Source organism: Ambystoma mexicanum, chromosome 8, assembly GCF_040938575.1.
Source record: "Ambystoma mexicanum isolate Mex_15411 chromosome 8, UKY_AmexF1_1, whole genome shotgun sequence".
In the NCBI taxonomy this organism is placed as follows: domain Eukaryota; kingdom Metazoa; phylum Chordata; class Amphibia; order Caudata; family Ambystomatidae; genus Ambystoma; species Ambystoma mexicanum.
Window position 1 is genome coordinate 6,312,697 of NC_090929.1, and position 9,336 is coordinate 6,322,032.

Here is a 9,336-nt window from a genome sequence, read left to right on the forward strand (position 1 = left end):
GGCAAACCCGTCGTTGTGGTCACCGACCACAAGCCCCTGATTCCAATTCTGTCAGGCACCTCTTCAAAGCCGCCTCCCCGGATCGAAAGGTGGATGCTATCGCTCATCGAATACAGCGTCAAGCTGGTGTACCGCCCAGGCACCCACAACCCCGCAGACTACCTGTCCCGCCACCCCGGCACGAGGGACGCCCAGAATCCAGTCGAGGTGTCTGATGCAGGAGACGCTGTGCATCTCGTCGTTGAATCAGCCCTGCCTGTGGCCCTGTCGAGGGAGAACATTGCGGAAGACTCAAATTCGGACGAGGCGTTCCTGCGAGTGAAAAGGGCGGTTGCGACAGGGGAATGGCGAGAAGTCCTCCTGAACAACGCCAGAAGACACCCAGAAACGCAGAGAGACCTGCAACTGCTGTGGAAGGCTCGACACGAACTCTCAGTGTCCACGGACGGCCTACTACTGCGGGGAGACCAGATCGTGATCCCCAGATCCCTGGTCACAAGAGTTCTCCAGCTAGCCCACACAGGCCATCAAGGCATGGCCAAGATGAAGGCGCGCCTGAGGCTGAAAGTCTGGTTCCCCGACCTAGAACACCGAGTGACCGAGTTCGTGAAGGCATGCATACCTTGCCAAGCTGCGAGTCCGGCAGAAAAGAGCCCGTCCATCCAAGCCATGCCACGGAGCGACGTGCCGTGGGGGACCGTCCACGCAGACTTCGGTTCGACCGGCAGAGGCCTACACTTCGTAGTGGTGACCGACCAGTGGTCAAGGTACCCCGAGGTAGAGCTCGTGGAATCCACCGCCAGCGATCACACCATCCTGGCCATGGACAAAATTTTCGCCACCCACGGCTTCCCGCTCGAGATCTGCTCCGACAACGGCGCTCCTTTCCAAGGACAGCGTTTCGCCAGATACTGCGCTGAACGAGGCATCAAACACCGCAAAGTGACCCCACTGTGGCCAAGAGCCAATGGAGAGGTTGAACGGTTCATGCGGACACTTAACAAAATTTTTCGCATCTCCGTCAATGGAGGGGAAGACCTGCGCCATAATCTGATCGAATTCCTCCGTGAGTACAGGTCCACCCCACATCAGTCCACCGGAATCGCGCCCGCCGAAGCCCTATTCAAGCGCATACCAAGAGGGCTGATACCGGAAGCAGGAGAGCGACGTCCGGGGGTGATTGATGACACACAAGTGGCAGCGGACAGGGCAGCGAGGAACGAGAAGGAAACAACGAGGCGGAGGCTGCCGGAAAAAGAGATAGCGGTAGGAGATACTGTCCTGGTCCGAAACCGGAAGCCAGAAGGGAAACTCTCAATGACATATGAGACACACCCGATGGGTGTCACCCACGTCAAGGGATCCATGGTCACAGTGGCGAACGCGCGTGGGACAGTGACCAGAAACGCGTCCTTCTTCAAACGCATAGGACCAGCAACCTCTAGAGAGGAACCGGACCCTGGTCGGAGGCAAGCAGCAGATGCACCACCGGAGGACGTTGACACGCCCGGAGACCCTGCGGAACCAGAGAGTGTCGAAATGGGACCGCCCAGGTACCCCCGCAGAGAGGGGCGCCGCCCTCCACAAAGATTCCAAGACTTTATCATGGACTCGGAGACCTGAGCAGCAAAAGTCCGTTAAGTATATAATGTTTAGGCCACGTTGGCCCCATGTTTGATGTTTTGTCGTTTGAGGGGGAAAAGGAGGGATGTTGTGTACGTATTACACAAAAGGCGCATGCGCGGCTTGCAAGCCGGCGCATGCGCAGTGAATAATAAAGGCGGCGCCCGGCAGTTGGAGCCGGAGCGCCGGAACGAGCAGACGCCTCCGTGTCTGTTCTTGCGCGGCGTCTCTGCGCGGCAGCCGCATACACTGGAGGGGCCCTCCCGACACCACGGGCCCTCCGACCATCACAAGTCCTAACCCACGACTACACACTGAACCCGAGAAGATGGACTAATGAGGCTCAAGGCTCGGTATCCAATAATCACCGCTGATAAAATCTGCCAGCAAGAAGAAGACAGATGAGTGACAAGTCCACACAGACCATGAAGAGTCCTAAACCACGACTACACACTCAACCCAAGAAGATGGAGTAACGAGACTCAAGCCTCAGTATCCAAAAATCACTGCTGATTGATAAAATCTATCAGCAAGAAGAAGTAAGACGAGTGACAAGTCCACACATACCAAGAAGAATCAAAACCCACGACTACACACTCAACCCGAGAAGATGGAGTAACAAGACTCAAGCCTCGGTATCCAATAATCCCAGCTGATGGATAAAATCTGCCAGCAAGAAGAAGACAGATGAGTGACAAGTCCACACAGACCATGAAGAGCCCTAACCCACGGCTACACACTCAACCCGAGAAGATGGAGGAGAAGCCTCAAGCCTCGGTATCCAATAATCACAGCTGATGGATAAAATCTATCAGCAAGAAGAAGACAGACGAGAGACAAGTCTACACAGACGATGAAGAGTCCTAACCCACGACTACACACTCAACCCAAGAAGATGGACTAACAAGGCTCAAGCCTCGGTATCCAATAATCACTGCTGATGGATAAAATCTATCAGCAAGAAGAAGACAGACGATTGATAAGTCCACACAGACCATGAAGAGTCCTGACCCACGACTACACACTCAACCCGAGAAGATGGAGTAACACGGCTCAAGCCTTGGTATCCAATAATCACTGTTAAGGGATAAAATCTATCAGCAAGAAGAAGACAGACGAGTGATAAGTCCACACAGACCATGAAGAGTCCTAAACCACGACTACACACTCAATCCAAGAAGATGGAGTAATGAGGCTCAAGCCTCGGTATCCAATAATCACTGCTGATGGATAAAATCTATCAGCAAGAAGAAGACAGAGGAGTGATAAATCCACACAGACCATGAAGAGTCCTAACCCACGACTACACACTCAACCCAAGAAGATGGACTAACGAGGCTCAAGCCTCGGTATCCAATAATCACCGCTGATAAAATCTATCAGCAAGAAGAAGGCAGACGAGTGATAAGTCCACACAGACCATGAAGAGTCCTAAACCACGACTACACACTCAATCCGAGAAGATGGAGTAACAAGGCTCAAGTCTCGGTATCCAATAATCACAGCTGATGGATCAAATCTATCAGCAAGAAGAAGACAGAGGAGTGACAAGTCCACCAAGACCACAAAGAGTCCTACCCACGATTACACACTCAAGCCGAGAAGATGGAGTAACGAGGCTCAAGCCTCGGTATCTAATAATCACTGCTGATGGATAAAATCTATCAGCAAGAAGAAGACATACGAGTGACAAGTCCACACAGACCATGAAGAGTCCTAACCCACGACTACTCACTCAACCCGAGAAGATGGAGTAACAAGGCTTAAGCCTTGGTATCCAATAATCACTGCTGATGGTTAAAATCTATCAGCAAGAAGAAGACAGACGAGTGGTAAGTCTACAAAGACCACGAAGAGTCCTACCCACGATTACAAACTCAAGCCGAGAAGATGGAGTAACGAGGTTCAAGCCTCGGTATCCAATAATCACTGCTGATGGACAAAATCTATCAGCAAGAAGAAGACAGACGAGTGACAAGTCCACACAGACCATGAAGAGTCCTAACCTACGACTACACACTCAACCCAAGAAGATGGACTAACGAGGCTCAAGCCTCGGTATCCAATAATCACCGCTGATTGATAAAATCTATCAGCAAGAAGAAGACAGACGAGTGGTAAGTCTACAAAGACCACGAAGAGTCCTACCCATGATTACACACTCAAGCCGAGAAGATGGAGTAACGAGGCTCAAGCCTCGGTATCCAATAATTACTGCTGATGGACAAAATCTATCAGCAAGAAGAAGACAGACGAGTGACAAGTCCACACAGACCATGAAGAGTCCTAACCCACGACTACTCACTCAACCCGAGAAGATGGAGTAGCAAGGCTCAAGCCTTGGTATCCAATAATCACTGCTGATGGTTAAAATCTATCAGCAAGAAGAAGACAGACGAGCGGTAAGTCCACACAGACCATGAAGAGTCCTAACCCACGACTACACACTCAATCCGAGAAGATGGAGTAACAAGGCTAAAGTCTCGGTATCCAATAATCACAGCTGATGGATCAAATCTATCAGCAAGAAGAAGACAGAGGAGTGACAAGTCCACAAAGACACAAAGAGTCCTACCCATGATTACACACTCAAGCCGAGAAGATGGAGTAACAAGGCTCAAGCCTCGGTATCCAATAATCACTGCTGATGGACAAAATCTATCAGCAAGAAGACAGACGAGTGACAAGTCCACACAGACCATGAAGAGTCCTAACCCACGACTACACACTCAACCCAAGAAGATGGACTAACGAGGCTCAAGCCTCGGTATCCAATAATCACCGCTGATGGATAAAATCTATCAGCAAGAAGAAGACAGACGAGTGATAAGTCCACACAGATCATGAAGAGTCCTAACCTACGACTACACAATCAACCCAAGAAGATGGACTAACGAGGCTCAAGCCTCGGTATCCAATAATCACCGCTTATAAAATCTATCAGCAAGAAGAAGATAGACGAGTGACAAGTCCACAGAGACCATGAAGAGTCCTAACCCACGACGACACACTCAACCCGAGAAGATGGAGTAACAAGGCTCAAGCCTTGGTATCCAATAATCACTGCTGATGGTTAAAATCTATCAGCAAGAAGAAGACAGACGAGTGGTAAGTCCACACAGACCATGAAGAGTCCTAACCCACGACTACACACTCAATCCGAGAAGATGGAGTACCAAGGCTCAAGTCTCGGTATCCACTCACACACAATGGATAAAATCTATCAGCAAGAAGAAGACAGAGGAGTGACAAGTCCACAAAGACCACGAAGGGTTCTACCCCCGATTACACACTCAAGCCGAGAAGATGGAGTAATGAGGCTCAATCCTCGGTATCCAATAATCACTGCTGTTGGATAAAATCTATCAGCAAGAAGAAGACAGACGAGTGACAAGTCCACACAGACCATGAAGAGTCCTAACCCACGACTACACACTCAACCCGAAAAGAAGGAGTAATGAGGCTCCAGCCTCGGTATCCAATAATCACTGCTGATGGATAGAATCTATCAACAAGAAGAAGACAGGCGAGTGACAAGTCCACACAGACCATGAAGAGTCCTAAACCACAACTACACACTCAACCCGAGAAAATGGAGTAACAAGGCTCAAGCCTCGGTATCCAATAATCCCAGATGATGGATAAAATCTGCCAGCATGAAGAAGACAGATGAGTGACAAGTCCACACAGAACATGAAGAGTCCTAACCCACGGCTACACACTCAACCCGAGAAGATGGAGTAACAAGTCTCCAGCCTCGGTATCCAATAATCACAGCTGATGGATAAAATCTATCGGCAAGAAGAAGGCAGATGAGTGACAAGTCCACATAGACCATGAAGAGTCCTAACCCACGACTACACACTCAACACGAGAAGATGGAGTAAGGAGGCTCAAGCCTCGGTATCCAATAATCACTGCTGATGGATAAAATCTATCAGCAAGAAGAAGACAGACGAGTGACAAGTCCAAACAGACCATGAAGAGTCCTAACCCACAACTACACACTCAACCCAAGAAGATGGAGTAACAAGGCTCAAGCCTTGGTATCCAATAATCACTGCTGCTGGATACAATCTATCAGCAAGAAGAAGACAGACGAGTGACAAGTCCAAACAGACCATGAAGAGTCCTAACCCACGACTACACACTCAACCCAAGAAGATGGACTAACGAGGCTGAAGCCTCGGTATCCAATAATCACCGCTGATAGGATCTATCAGCAAGAAGAAGACAGACGAGTGACAAGTCCACACAGACCATGAAGAGTCCTAACCCACGACTACACACTCAACCCAAGAAGATGGACTAACGAGGCTCAAGCCTCGGTATCCAATAATCACCGCTGATAGGATCTATCAGCAAGAAGAAGACAGACGAGTGACAAGTCCACACAGTCCATGAAGAGTCCTAACCCACGACTACACACTCAACCCAAGAAGATGGACTAACGAGGCTCAAGCCTCGATATCCAACAATCACTGCTGATGGATATAATCTATCAGCAAGAAGAAGACAGACGAGTGATAAGTCCACACAGACCATGAAGAGTCCAAATCCATGACTACACACTCAATCCGAGAAGATGGAGTAACAAGGCTCAAGTCTCGGTATCCAATAATCACAGCTGATGGATAAAATCTATCAGCAAGAAGAAGACAGACGAGTGACAAGTCTACACAGACGATGAAGAGTCCTAACCCACGACTACACACTCAACCCAAGAAGATGGACTAACAAGGCTCAAGCCTCGGTATCCAATAATCACTGCTGATGGATAAAATCTATCAGCAAGAAGAAGACAGACGATTGATAAGTCCACACAGACCATGAAGAGTCCTGACCCACGACTACACACTCAACCCGAGAAGATGGAGTAACACGGCTCAAGCCTTGGTATCCAATAATCACTGTTAAGGGATAAAATCTATCAGCAAGAAGAAGACAGACGAGTGATAAGTCCACACAGACCATGAAGAGTCCTAAACCACGACTACACACTCAATCCAAGAAGATGGAGTAATGAGGCTCAAGCCTCGGTATCCAATAATCACTGCTGATGGATAAAATCTATCAGCAAGAAGAAGACAGAGGAGTGATAAATCCACACAGACCATGAAGAGTCCTAACCCACGACTACACACTCAACCCAAGAAGATGGACTAACGAGGCTCAAGCCTCGGTATCCAATAATCACCGCTGATAAAATCTATCAGCAAGAAGAAGGCAGACGAGTGATAAGTCCACACAGACCATGAAGAGTCCTAAACCACGACTACACACTCAATCCGAGAAGATGGAGTAACAAGGCTCAAGTCTCGGTATCCAATAATCACAGCTGATGGATCAAATCTATCAGCAAGAAGAAGACAGAGGAGTGACAAGTCCACAAAGACCACAAAGAGTCCTACCCATGATTACACACTCAAGCCGAGAAGATGGAGTAACAAGGCTCAAGCCTCGGTATCCAATAATCACTGCTGATGGACAAAATCTATCAGCAAGAAGACAGACGAGTGACAAGTCCACACAGACCATGAAGAGTCCTAACCCACGACTACACACTCAACCCAAGAAGATGGACTAACGAGGCTCAAGCCTCGGTATCCAATAATCACCGCTGATGGATAAAATCTATCAGCAAGAAGAAGACAGACGAGTGATAAGTCCACACAGATCATGAAGAGTCCTAACCTACGACTACACAATCAACCCAAGAAGATGGACTAACGAGGCTCAAGCCTCGGTATCCAATAATCACCGCTTATAAAATCTATCAGCAAGAAGAAGATAGACGAGTGACAAGTCCACAGAGACCATGAAGAGTCCTAACCCACGACGACACACTCAACCCGAGAAGATGGAGTAACAAGGCTCAAGCCTTGGTATCCAATAATCACTGCTGATGGTTAAAATCTATCAGCAAGAAGAAGACAGACGAGTGGTAAGTCCACACAGACCATGAAGAGTCCTAACCCACGACTACACACTCAATCCGAGAAGATGGAGTACCAAGGCTCAAGTCTCGGTATCCACTCACACACAATGGATAAAATCTATCAGCAAGAAGAAGACAGAGGAGTGACAAGTCCACAAAGACCACGAAGGGTTCTACCCCCGATTACACACTCAAGCCGAGAAGATGGAGTAATGAGGCTCAATCCTCGGTATCCAATAATCACTGCTGTTGGATAAAATCTATCAGCAAGAAGAAGACAGACGAGTGACAAGTCCACACAGACCATGAAGAGTCCTAACCCACGACTACACACTCAACCCGAAAAGAAGGAGTAATGAGGCTCCAGCCTCGGTATCCAATAATCACTGCTGATGGATAGAATCTATCAACAAGAAGAAGACAGGCGAGTGACAAGTCCACACAGACCATGAAGAGTCCTAAACCACAACTACACACTCAACCCGAGAAGATGGAGTAACAAGGCTCAAGCCTCGGTATCCAATAATCCCAGATGATGGATAAAATCTGCCAGCATGAAGAAGACAGATGAGTGACAAGTCCACACAGAACATGAAGAGTCCTAACCCACGACTACACACTCAACCCAAGAAGATGGACTAACGAGGCTGAAGCCTCGGTATCCAATAATCACCGCTGATAGGATCTATCAGCAAGAAGAAGACAGACGAGTGACAAGTCCACACAGACCATGAAGAGTCCTAACCCACGACTACACACTCAACCCGAGAAGATGGAGTAACAAGTCTCCAGCCTCGGTATCCAATAATCACAGCTGATGGATAAAATCTATCGGCAAGAAGAAGGCAGATGAGTGACAAGTCCACATAGACCATGAAGAGTCCTAACCCACGACTACACACTCAACACGAGAAGATGGAGTAAGGAGGCTCAAGCCTCGGTATCCAATAATCACTGCTGATGGATAAAATCTATCAGCAAGAAGAAGACAGACGAGTGACAAGTCCAAACAGACCATGAAGAGTCCTAACCCACAACTACACACTCAACCCGAGAAGATGGAGTAACAAGGCTCAAGCCTTGGTATCCAATAATCACTGCTGCTGGATACAATCTATCAGCAAGAAGAAGACAGACGAGTGACAAGTCCAAACAGACCATGAAGAGTCCTAACCCACGACTACACACTCAACCCAAGAAGATGGACTAACGAGGCTGAAGCCTCGGTATCCAATAATCACCGCTGATAGGATCTATCAGCAAGAAGAAGACAGACGAGTGACAAGTCCACACAGACCATGAAGAGTCCTAACCCACGACTACACACTCAACCCAAGAAGATGGACTAACGAGGCTCAAGCCTCGGTATCCAATAATCACCGCTGATAGGATCTATCAGCAAGAAGAAGACAGACGAGTGACAAGTCCACACAGTCCATGAAGAGTCCTAACCCACGACTACACACTCAACCCAAGAAGATGGACTAACGAGGCTCAAGCCTCGATATCCAACAATCACTGCTGATGGATATAATCTATCAGCAAGAAGAAGACAGACGAGTGATAAGTCCACACAGACCATGAAGAGTCCAAATCCATGACTACACACTCAATCCGAGAAGATGGAGTAACAAGGCTCAAGTCTCGGTATCCAATAATCACAGCTGATGGATAAAATCTATCAGCAAGAAGAAGACAGACGAGTGACAAGTCTACACAGACGATGAAGAGTCCTAACCCACGACTACACACTCAACCCAAGAAGATGGACTAAC